The sequence below is a fragment of the Corvus moneduloides genome, chromosome 6, assembly GCF_009650955.1.
Source record: "Corvus moneduloides isolate bCorMon1 chromosome 6, bCorMon1.pri, whole genome shotgun sequence".
NCBI classification, from domain to species: domain Eukaryota; kingdom Metazoa; phylum Chordata; class Aves; order Passeriformes; family Corvidae; genus Corvus; species Corvus moneduloides.
Window position 1 is genome coordinate 11,879,319 of NC_045481.1, and position 9,805 is coordinate 11,889,123.

Below are 9,805 nucleotides of genomic sequence, written 5' to 3' on the forward strand. Positions count from 1 at the left end.
GGACAATTCTCTAAGCCACTTAAAGTTGTGATCACCTCTGTTATCCACATTTAAGAATAGGCAAACTCCCCCTCCAAGCTCTCTCTCGTTTCCGGCGCTGGGACAGGTGGCTGCGGGCCCCGTGTGGGGGCCAGCGGGCCCGGCCAGGCCCTGCTCGGGCCAGGCCGGGCCGGGCCACGGCCATCCTGAAGCCATGGACCTGTTCCAGCCATGGAACCCCCCCCCACTGCCTTGCCGTGGGCAGCCAGAGCGGCTCGGCTCTCCCCCCTCTCCACTGTGATAAGAAAAATTCAACATTCCAGCTGCAAAGCTGCAAGGCCGAGGTGAGATTAACCCTTTTATTGCTGTGAAGAGCTGAAAACCTGAGGGAAGAGAGAGAGGAGATGCTTAAAGCTGAAATTCTCTTGTGAAGCTGTGATATATCAGAGTATCCCGTTGTAATTCCATGAAGATATGGGGGGTGGAGTGTTCAGCTCGTAAGCAAAAGCACCTGCGCTGAGATAGGCAGATGCTGACGCAGCTGTAATTTCATGAGAAGTTTGGACAGGGAGAGATGAACCAGATGAGGACTTTTGCTCCAAATGGGAAAGGAGAAAACCTCAGTCCCTAGAGATGCTCCCAGAGATAGTCCTAAAGATGAAGATGATGAAGACCCTTTGCTCCCAGGGAAGGAGAAGGGCCTCTGTTTTTGTTTCTGAACGGCTCAACCTTAAAATTTTACCCCAAAAAAACTTCAAGAGTGGACCCTCAAAAGCAGTTGTGGGAAAAGCTGCAAGTCGGGGGAAAGGACTCACATGCGAGCAGAGAGACTCCTCTTCCTAAATGGAAGTGGGCAGCTGTCTCGTCGTGATAATGTTTTCATAGCATGAGCAAGAAGAGACTTCTCTTTCTAAATGGACTGAACAAGGTTATTATGGAAGTGGTAAACAGACTGAACATCTCAAGGGTTGTCTTTTTACATTGTCAGTGGGAGAAGGGGGGAAGGTGGGGGGAGGAGGAGAGTTCTGAAGGTGGTATAATTTTTTTTTTCCTCTTTTAGGTCTGTTAATAAACTTCTTTATAGTCTTTCAAGTTTGGTGCCTGCTTTGCATTTCTCCTAATTCTTATCTCACAGCAGATAAACAGTAATGAGTATTTTAGACCAAACCACTACACTAAATTGGTGTTTCCGCCCGGTTACAAACCGAACCCGCGACAATGTTTCTACACACATTCCCAAGGGAGGGAAAATAGTACATTTCCAAGAAAACTGAAGATTATTGCGGTAATTTAAGAAGTCACAGATTTTCTGGCTTTGGTAATTCAATCTCCCTATACCTAATCTTCTCATCAGCATAACTGGTGTGTCTACTGCCATGAAGACACTGCAAGAATCCAGATACATCTCAGAGAGCCACAAGTCTCTATTCAGGAGTAAATCATGGGAAAAGGTGGAAGTAACAATATTAGCACCCATCCTACACAAACACCCCTGTGAAAATATGTATATATTAAAAATTTAAAGTGCTACATATATCTTTCCCCAAAATCATACAGTCATACAATCATAAAATGGTTGGGGTTGGAAGGTACTTTAAAGATCACCTAGTTCCAACCCTCCTGCCGTGGACAGGGACACCTTCCACCAGACCAGGTTTCTCAGGGCTCCATCCAGCCTAGGCTTCAACACTCCCAGGGATGGGGCAGCCACAACTGCTGTGGAAACCTGTGCCAGTGCCTCATCACTCCCACAGCAAAGAACTGCATCCTAATATCTAATCTAAACCTGCTCTCTTTTAGTTTGAATCCATTCCCCTGTGACCTGTCGCCATATACCCTTGTAAAAGTCCCTCTCCCTGTTTCTTGCAGGCTCCCTTCAGCTACTGGAAGGCTGTGATTACATCATCCTGAGCTGTGCAATAAAAAAGAGGAAGTTTGACAGTGCACCACCACAGCAGGCTCTCAGAAAGGATTTTATGCCAGCCTACATTGCTAGCACTGCAGAAGGACTCCTGGCTGTGATGGAGGGAGGGAATGTCAGGACTGTTATTGACTTTCTGACTGCACTTTGAGCTGCTTTCCAACCTCTTGCACATTTTCTGCACTTTAATGAACAGAAGATGTAGTCAGTGACTTGGCAGCAGGCTTGGAGAGCCAGGAGCAGAGGGATGCACTCACCTTCCTGGCCTGCTTTTCCCTACCACCAAGCAATAATGTACTCTTTATTGCATGATGATGTCAATGTGCAAGCCTCTACCGTTTTAGCAGAGGCTCTTCAGGTGTTAGACAGTAAAACACAGCTGTTGCAGTAGGAACAGTGATAAGCCCCAAATCCACTGATGATGCTGCTGCACTATCAGTGCTCTCTCCAGAGTCAGTGTCCCTATATATTTTTCTGCAATATTCCCAAACCATGTCTCCTTCAGATCTCTGCTTTACGCCCGTGAAAAATCTATGAGATGCTACATTATATTGATAATGGTCTTTTTCCTTTGCAGCTAGCTGATTTTAGGTGATTTTGCAACCTCAGAGCTACTTGGAAATTAGAAAGAAAACTCAGCTCTAGAACTATAAAGCATTATTTTCTGGGACTTTGAGATCAGCTGCTAAAGTCACATGGGAAAGAGTTACTTAAACTGAAAAACCTGGCACCAATGAGTTCAGAAAAGAGAACTTTTTCTAAATGCCAGCATTATTATGAGCTTATGTTAAGAGGGGATATATACAAAGGAATTTAAGACATTTTATATTGCAGAAATAGAAAACAAGTGAAACTACAATGATATAATTAAAGCCTTCAAGCAAAAGCAAAGCATCTCCCTTAAAAATACTGCTACAAAGCAAGTTTAATGCCAGAGAAGAACCCCATGTTGTTGAGGGTGCAAAGAGCCTCTGATACCTATCCTAACTTGATCAATACTAATTCAGGGATCTCTGCCATAAATCTTTGCAAGCAGTGTGCACAGTCCTAGTGTAAATATAGACCCATTTCAGCAGCAGGTGTTCAGTCCTATTCCTCCATCATTAACTTGACTTTTTCCATTGGCCCAACCTGGAGAAAAATTAAAATCTAAGCCAGAAGTTTCCATAGCTTTTTCAGGAGCACTCCTAACCTTAACAAAGAATACTCAGACACCAGTACTAACAGTACCAGGCTCTGAATATCATAGGAAGTTCACAGTCTCACTTATCCACTGACATTAGTTCAGGAGCCACAGGAGTTTTCACATCCCAGAGTTCATGGGAAGTTTCTGTAGAGGCCCAGTGGTCATCCTGCTAAGCCTGTTCTTTCAGTTAACAAGAAATTGATGTCTTTACTAGAAGGCTATTGCAACAACAAACATTCCACTTGACAACTGGAAACCCAAAAAATGGCCCAGCAGGAGGTTGGCTTGAAGACAGGCCAAGATATTAAAAAATTGTCCAAACATAAACATTTGTGGGTGTGTGTCTACTCTGTTAAACACCTTAGCATTTAGATTTAGCTGGACACCTGGTCTCCCAGTCATTGACTTGGCATGTGAATACAAGTTGTGCCAGAGGATTTCAAATACATGATGTTGAAAGTATATTTTTATACCTGTTGGCAGTGAAAAGCCATTAGCCTCCCAGAGAGGTTCCTGTAATAACAGGGTAACTTAAAAACAAAGCCATGAGGCAGGCAAAGGAGTTGTCCTCCTAGTTCTGCCTCCTGTTCCCCTAGGACAAAACAGTGTTACCAGTTCTCTTATCTATAAAATAGGCATAATTGCACCTTTTTACCTCACAGAAATAGCCTGAGGCTTAGGTTATATTGTCTGTAAATTCAGACTGGAAAAATACTATGAAGATGCCAGCTACTGAGCTTTTATCTTCCTTTCCTGAGTGATTTCCCAACAGTTTTTGCTCACTGTCACCAATCACAAGCGTGTTTGCTGAGTGACTGAGTGACATGCAGAGGGTAAATCTGCTGGGCTGGTAGGTAGTTATTAGCTCAGGTGACTGGACTCAGTGCCCACTCTCTTATCTCAGCGTGCCTCTTTGTGGTCCCTGGCATCTTCAAACTGTGATGCTAAATAGCACTTGGGTTCTGCTGGACACCTGCTCTCAGTATCACTGACTGCATGTGCTTACAAAGTCTTCTGGCCTTCTCCAGGGAAGGCCAGCAGCAAAGAAACCTGCTCCACCTGCAGCAAACCTAAGAGAACATAGTTCTCGTAATACTTCAAGTACTCTGGACTCAAGTCCTTCCCCAAATACACATTAAAAAAGTAATTATAATTTCTTAGCCATCATGGTATTATCACAGGCCTGAGACAAAGATGGGACCTATGATAAGAGAAGATAAGACTCAGCATGGGTGTGTGTAGGTCTGCCCTCTCTGAGCCTTCTTGTTGACCAGAAACAGGACAGAAAAGGGAAAGACTCAGCAGTTTAGTTAATAAAGCCCAAAATATGTATGATCTTTGAAAATAAAGACAATGCCAAGGAAAAGACTTTGGACTGATGCCTATAGGCAGCTTCTTCTGGTTTTTTTGGTCTGGTCATTTCTCATTCACTTCCAGGGAAGCACCCAGAGGTTGGCTATGGATTTCTATTTTGAACAAAGCACAAGACAACTGACTATGAATAGGGATAGATTCTTCCTCAGAGTGAATATAAACGTTGTGGACTGTTTAGTGTGCAGGTTATGCTTCTTTCTCTTGCCTTCTCCAACACACCAGTAACCCAGACTAAACATATACACAATTTTACGTGGAGCAGAGGCTAACAGCAGAAGGTGCACGTCAGAGCTTGGCCACTTCTGCTTTAATTGGAAAGGGGCAGGCTTTCCAGAAGGTATGTGTGCCTGATAATAAACATGTTTCCATTTTACCAGGATAAAGCATGAAAAGTTGGAGCTAGACCAACCTTTCAGGGCACCTCACAATTTAGAGCATACTAAGCCACTCCTGTCCTGCAGCACCTCTGCCTCTGCCTCTCACAAGCTCAGCATTTCAGATATTAGCCAAGGCAGTTGTTTGTCTGCTATGTTTCCCTGGGAATGGAAGAGGCCTTACATGCTGGGATCCTGACCAGGACATTTTGGGGGATCACAAAGCCCTTACCCATCAGCAGATCTGTAAGCAAGGCAGCTCTGTCTCAGCAGCACTCAGCTCTTGTACAACTGCATCAGTTACATTTCATGCTTAGAAACACCAGTCTTATCAAGGGATTTTATCAGGTTGGGAAGTTTCAACACTTGATATACAGTACCTTTGAAGCCAGTGGGATAATGACGTCAGAGAATACCCTAAAGCCACCCAAGGTCATAAAGTTAATGGATAATAAAGGCATCTAGTCCCCTGAGAATAATGCCTTAGCTGCTCTGTCTTCAAATACAGATGCATCCAGAGGATCTGGAGTATCCCAATGACCTCACTCAATAATATAACATTGAGTGAGACAGTGCAAACAACAAGTAGGGCAGAAAACACAAGAGTGTTTAGGAAAACAAAGAAAATGGACTTGAATCCACACAAAGATACCCAGTGAATTCACCCGGAGAAGATTATTTTTCAGACAAAGGGGTGGTTCCACACAGCAGCTTGGTGCCTGCTTCTTTCTAGGTACGTTGTGTCCCAATGTTTCTCTCATTTCACCATTTGGGTTTATTTGTCACTGCTTGAGATGCCAGACATTCTGCAAAGCACTCGGTGACCATCAAGCCTGGTTATGCTGGACTGCAGTTTCTGGGAAATGCAAGGTTTTCCTTGACAGCAGTTTGCTGCTGTAAATACTATGATCACATTGCACAGGGTCTGAATGCCACCCACGTTCACGTAACAGGTGGGGCACACAGAGAGAGCTGCTGCCCCAAAGAGACTTTGAAGAGTGATTCTGGGAAGTAGGTGCTAGGAAAGAGAAGCTCAAAATCCAGCCACAGCTCAAAATCCAGCCACAGCTCAGAACAGAAAGAGAATCTGATGCATTTTTCTGGGTAACATGATGAGTGCTGAAGTTGTGATGATGCAGCAGTGTGTTACCTTAGAAGTTGAGGAAGGGTCTGAGGACAGAAGGCTGTATGAAAGAGAATTCTCATGCAGAGTAGTCCCAGAGCTGGCCAAGCCCCAGCAAAGCTCTAGGGAGCAAAGAGGAGGCTCCCCCATCCACCACCCATTCCCATTGTAGTGGGACCTTTCTATTGGGACATGGCCAATTGTTGATGCCAAATTTACAAGCAAACAGAAAGATTTTGAAACACCTGAGTCAACAATGTATATTTTATTGCATGCCATTTCCACCAGAATTTCTACAAGTTTATCACAATTCCGCATTTCTGTTCCTTTCCTACTTCATTCTGCCCGCTGCCCTTTTGCTTCATGTTGTACTTACCTGCAGTGTTTATTCTGTCACACTGCTTGCTTCTCTGCCTTGTTCTGTTCCCTTCCCTAGTCTCCTGATCCCCTTGCCCAGGTTTCAGTTTGGTGTCACAGATTTTCCCTGGGTGCCATCGGGGACAGCAGACAGACAACAGGGTCACTTCTTGCCACAAGAATGAGGAGAAACCTCTGCTATCTCACCCCTCCAGCACTCTCTGCAAAGCCTCTTCCACCTAAAAGACAATGGGACAAAGGGAAGAGGTTCTTTGAAGGATTAGCTTAAGTTATAACCTTTTCTCTCAGACACATGGCAGTGCAGCTGCTGTACATGCTGGTAGACTCTACATGTTTCCCAAGTTGCTCTTGGCTCTTTCTTTTCTGACTTCTTTATTTTAAGGGCCTGTATTTCACCATCCAGCAGGGAAGCTCACTGCTCCCAGAGAAGAAGAAAGCAGGAAAAGCACAACCCCTCGCTCCAGCACTCCAGAGGAGGCATCCCAGCAGTCATAAATTACATTTGGAACAGCCTTAGCAGAATGAAAAGGAAGGCGGTCACAGCTGAGCCAAATCCATGGAGCCTGAAGGGCACAAGAGTCCCCATAGGCATCTGAGTCATGCTCTGAGCCAGAGGCATGACACACCAACAAAGTGGACACAAGATCAGACACAGCTTTTGAAATATCTAGGAAAATGGCCTGAGTGAAGAGGGGAACCACTAAATCTGGGTTTCCTTCACTGTCAGGTCAGGTGTCCCTTCCAAAACTGTATCTATACTGCATACATAAGGGCCTGGATCAATATTCAGAATGCTTGATCTAAGAAATATTACCAAACTATAAGAGCTCCAATACTTCCTTCCATTCATCACACAAATACAAGCATCTATATTGACTCGCTGTCCCACCCACACACAAGATTAATAAACTCATCCACATTCACGCAGCGTTGCCTCACAAGTGTAGCTTGAACTGAAAACAAAACAAAACACCAAGCAAGAAAAAAGAACAAAAGAGAAATTCCCCACTGGGACTAAAGCCATGCTCATGCCTTAGTGAACCAGCCCTGGACGTCTCAGACTTTTTACCAACAAGCCCTTGATGTTCTCTGCACTTGTATATAAAGTGCCCCCCACCCCCTCTGAAGTGCTCCCATGGGGTTCAGTAGCACTGAATAAAACATTCTGTAATATTAAATAAAGCGTATTAGGAACAGCTCAAGCATACAGGAAGAAGACAGGGAGATTGCAACAACCTGGGAGGGGCTGCACAAACATCAACAGCAGGATTAGAATTCAAGTGATCTTGACAAACTGGAAATACAATCTGGAAAAAGCAATTTAGCATGAACGCCTAGGAATGACCTGCAAGGTCAAGGTAGGGAACATTGTGGCACACAGCTGATCTACTGGAAGGGACATGGCTCACATCATGTGTCACAGGCTGCCCATAAGTGAATAATATCATGTCATGTTATGTTATATGTTATGTTATGTTATGTTATGTTATGTCTCTTGTGAATATCTGGTCCCATATTCAGATACATGAGCAAGAGTGCTGTCTGCAAATACCCAAGGTAATCTCCCAGAACTCACTCAGCAAGGCCTTAGGGCGTGGTTCAAGGAACTCCACATCAGCTGAGGAAAGAGCGGGATAAGAAGGTTCAGAGATCAGAAGATAATTATTAATATAATTTAGAGAAGAAAAAACTAAGATTGAAACCATCTTCAGGTAACCTAGAAGTGCCTACAAAGAGAGAGGAAATATTTTCCCTGACCATTGTGGGCAAACATTAGAATTACAAAACCACTTCTAGTAGAGAAGGTAATTCCTCTGAGGCAGACTGCTTGGGAGGTCAGAGGATTTGAGTAACAGATTAAAACCACTTTGGCAGGAACCTTTTAGGCCAAGCTGATCCTTCCAAGGCTTGTGCTACAAGACAGATACGTGTAACATCCGGATTTTCACCTGCAGAGCTCTGCACATGACTGTAGCTCTGCCCATGGATCCAAGGTGTGCAAGATTCACAGAAAGTCACTTCCACTTATACCTGCATAAAATGCTTAAGGAAAAACAACCAATCAGGGATTCCTGTCTGTTCTCAAGTACTGGCTGCAGGTGTGTGAGTTCAGTAAAATCTAAGGTTCCTGTTAGGAGGTGGGTGATAGAGCAGGAGTGGGCAGCTCCCAGAGCCACTGATGCTGTGTCAAAGGGCAGGACCAGCCCATCTACCTGCTCTCTAATACCAACTGGTCATCCCCAGGTAGGACAGGTATGTGAAAGAGGGAACTCAAAGCATCCTAGAAACACTTGGGTTCTCGATTCGATTTGACGGCTTTTAGGGATGAGAAGGAACCCAAATGAGTATTGGATTGGAAGAAGATATGGGGAATGTCAGGGATTTATTGAATGTTTTGCATTTACACTTTGTCTGCTTATTAATTGTAATGACGGTCCAAGAGCTGCTAAATATGGGACAGGTTCTCACTTTTTTCCTCTAGTAGTAGTTTCAGACCTCTTGTCTTTGTTTATTAGTTTGTGTGCTTTCTTTGCACAGAGGGTAAAAGCTGGATTGATTTTTGATGTGCTATTCCACTGCAAGATTTTATTGACTTTGTATTGAGCTGCTACATCTAAGAAACAACTGCCATACCATGGAAAACAATTTTTAAAAAAAAGAAAAGTAAAAAATCCATCTGCTTTTCCATTCTCCTTCTGGAATTTACCCTCTAAAAGCTGACTGTGCAGGCCCTGAAGAAGATCCTGTTACTCTAAGCAAAGCTGGAATAGGCTACTTATTGTTCCAGGCCACTGGTCTCGCCTTTCTCAGACATTGCCTGCAGAAATAACGAGCAGCTTAAACAGGGCTCCCTTTTGAAACTGTCAACAGCTTGAGTTCCCCATTTAAAGGCTCTGGCATCAGGGCACCCTGAAGCCAAGCAATGTTAGCAGGAAAGCAGAATTAATACAGAAGAGGAAAAGCCTGCAGGGAGGGGAGAGGCCTCTTCTGCAGGGAGAAGTGCAGCAGTGCTGTGTAAGACTGAGATCCAGGGCTCTGCAAAGGTCACTGGTTTGTGGCTTTTACCACCAAAAATAGGGTTTCATTCCCTCACTTCTGGTTGTGTCATGGGGTCAGCATTTAGCACAAAGCCCATATCAGCTGGTGCAACCCTTCTTCCCCTCTCTGGGACAATATTTCAGGGGGAGTCTGGTAATAGAATCACAGAAGGGTTTGGGTTGGAAGGCACCTCAACGACCATCCAGTTCCAAGCCCTCTGACACAGGCAGGGACACCTCTCACTAGACCTGGTTTCTTGAAGTGCCATTCAATTTGGCCTTGAACACTTCCAGGGATGGGGCATCCACAGTTTCTCTGGCAATATGTTCTAGAGCATTGTAAGCAGGTCGAGGGAGGTGATCCTGCCCCCCTACTCAGCCCTGGTGAGGCCACATCTGGAGTGCTGTGTCCAGTTCTGGGTTCCTCAGTTC

The 9,805-nt window shown here is 44.5% G+C and overlaps 1 long non-coding RNA gene across 1 annotated transcript; it reads left to right on the forward strand.

Moving 5' to 3' along the window:
• The first annotated feature begins 281 nt into the window (after positions 1 to 281).
• On the forward strand, positions 282 to 3,413 carry LOC116445848. Its single transcript, XR_004240900.1, has 2 exons — positions 282 to 323; positions 1,849 to 3,413. It is a non-coding gene; the product is annotated as an uncharacterized LOC116445848 (long non-coding RNA).
• The last annotated feature ends 6,392 nt before the right edge of the window (positions 3,414 to 9,805 follow it).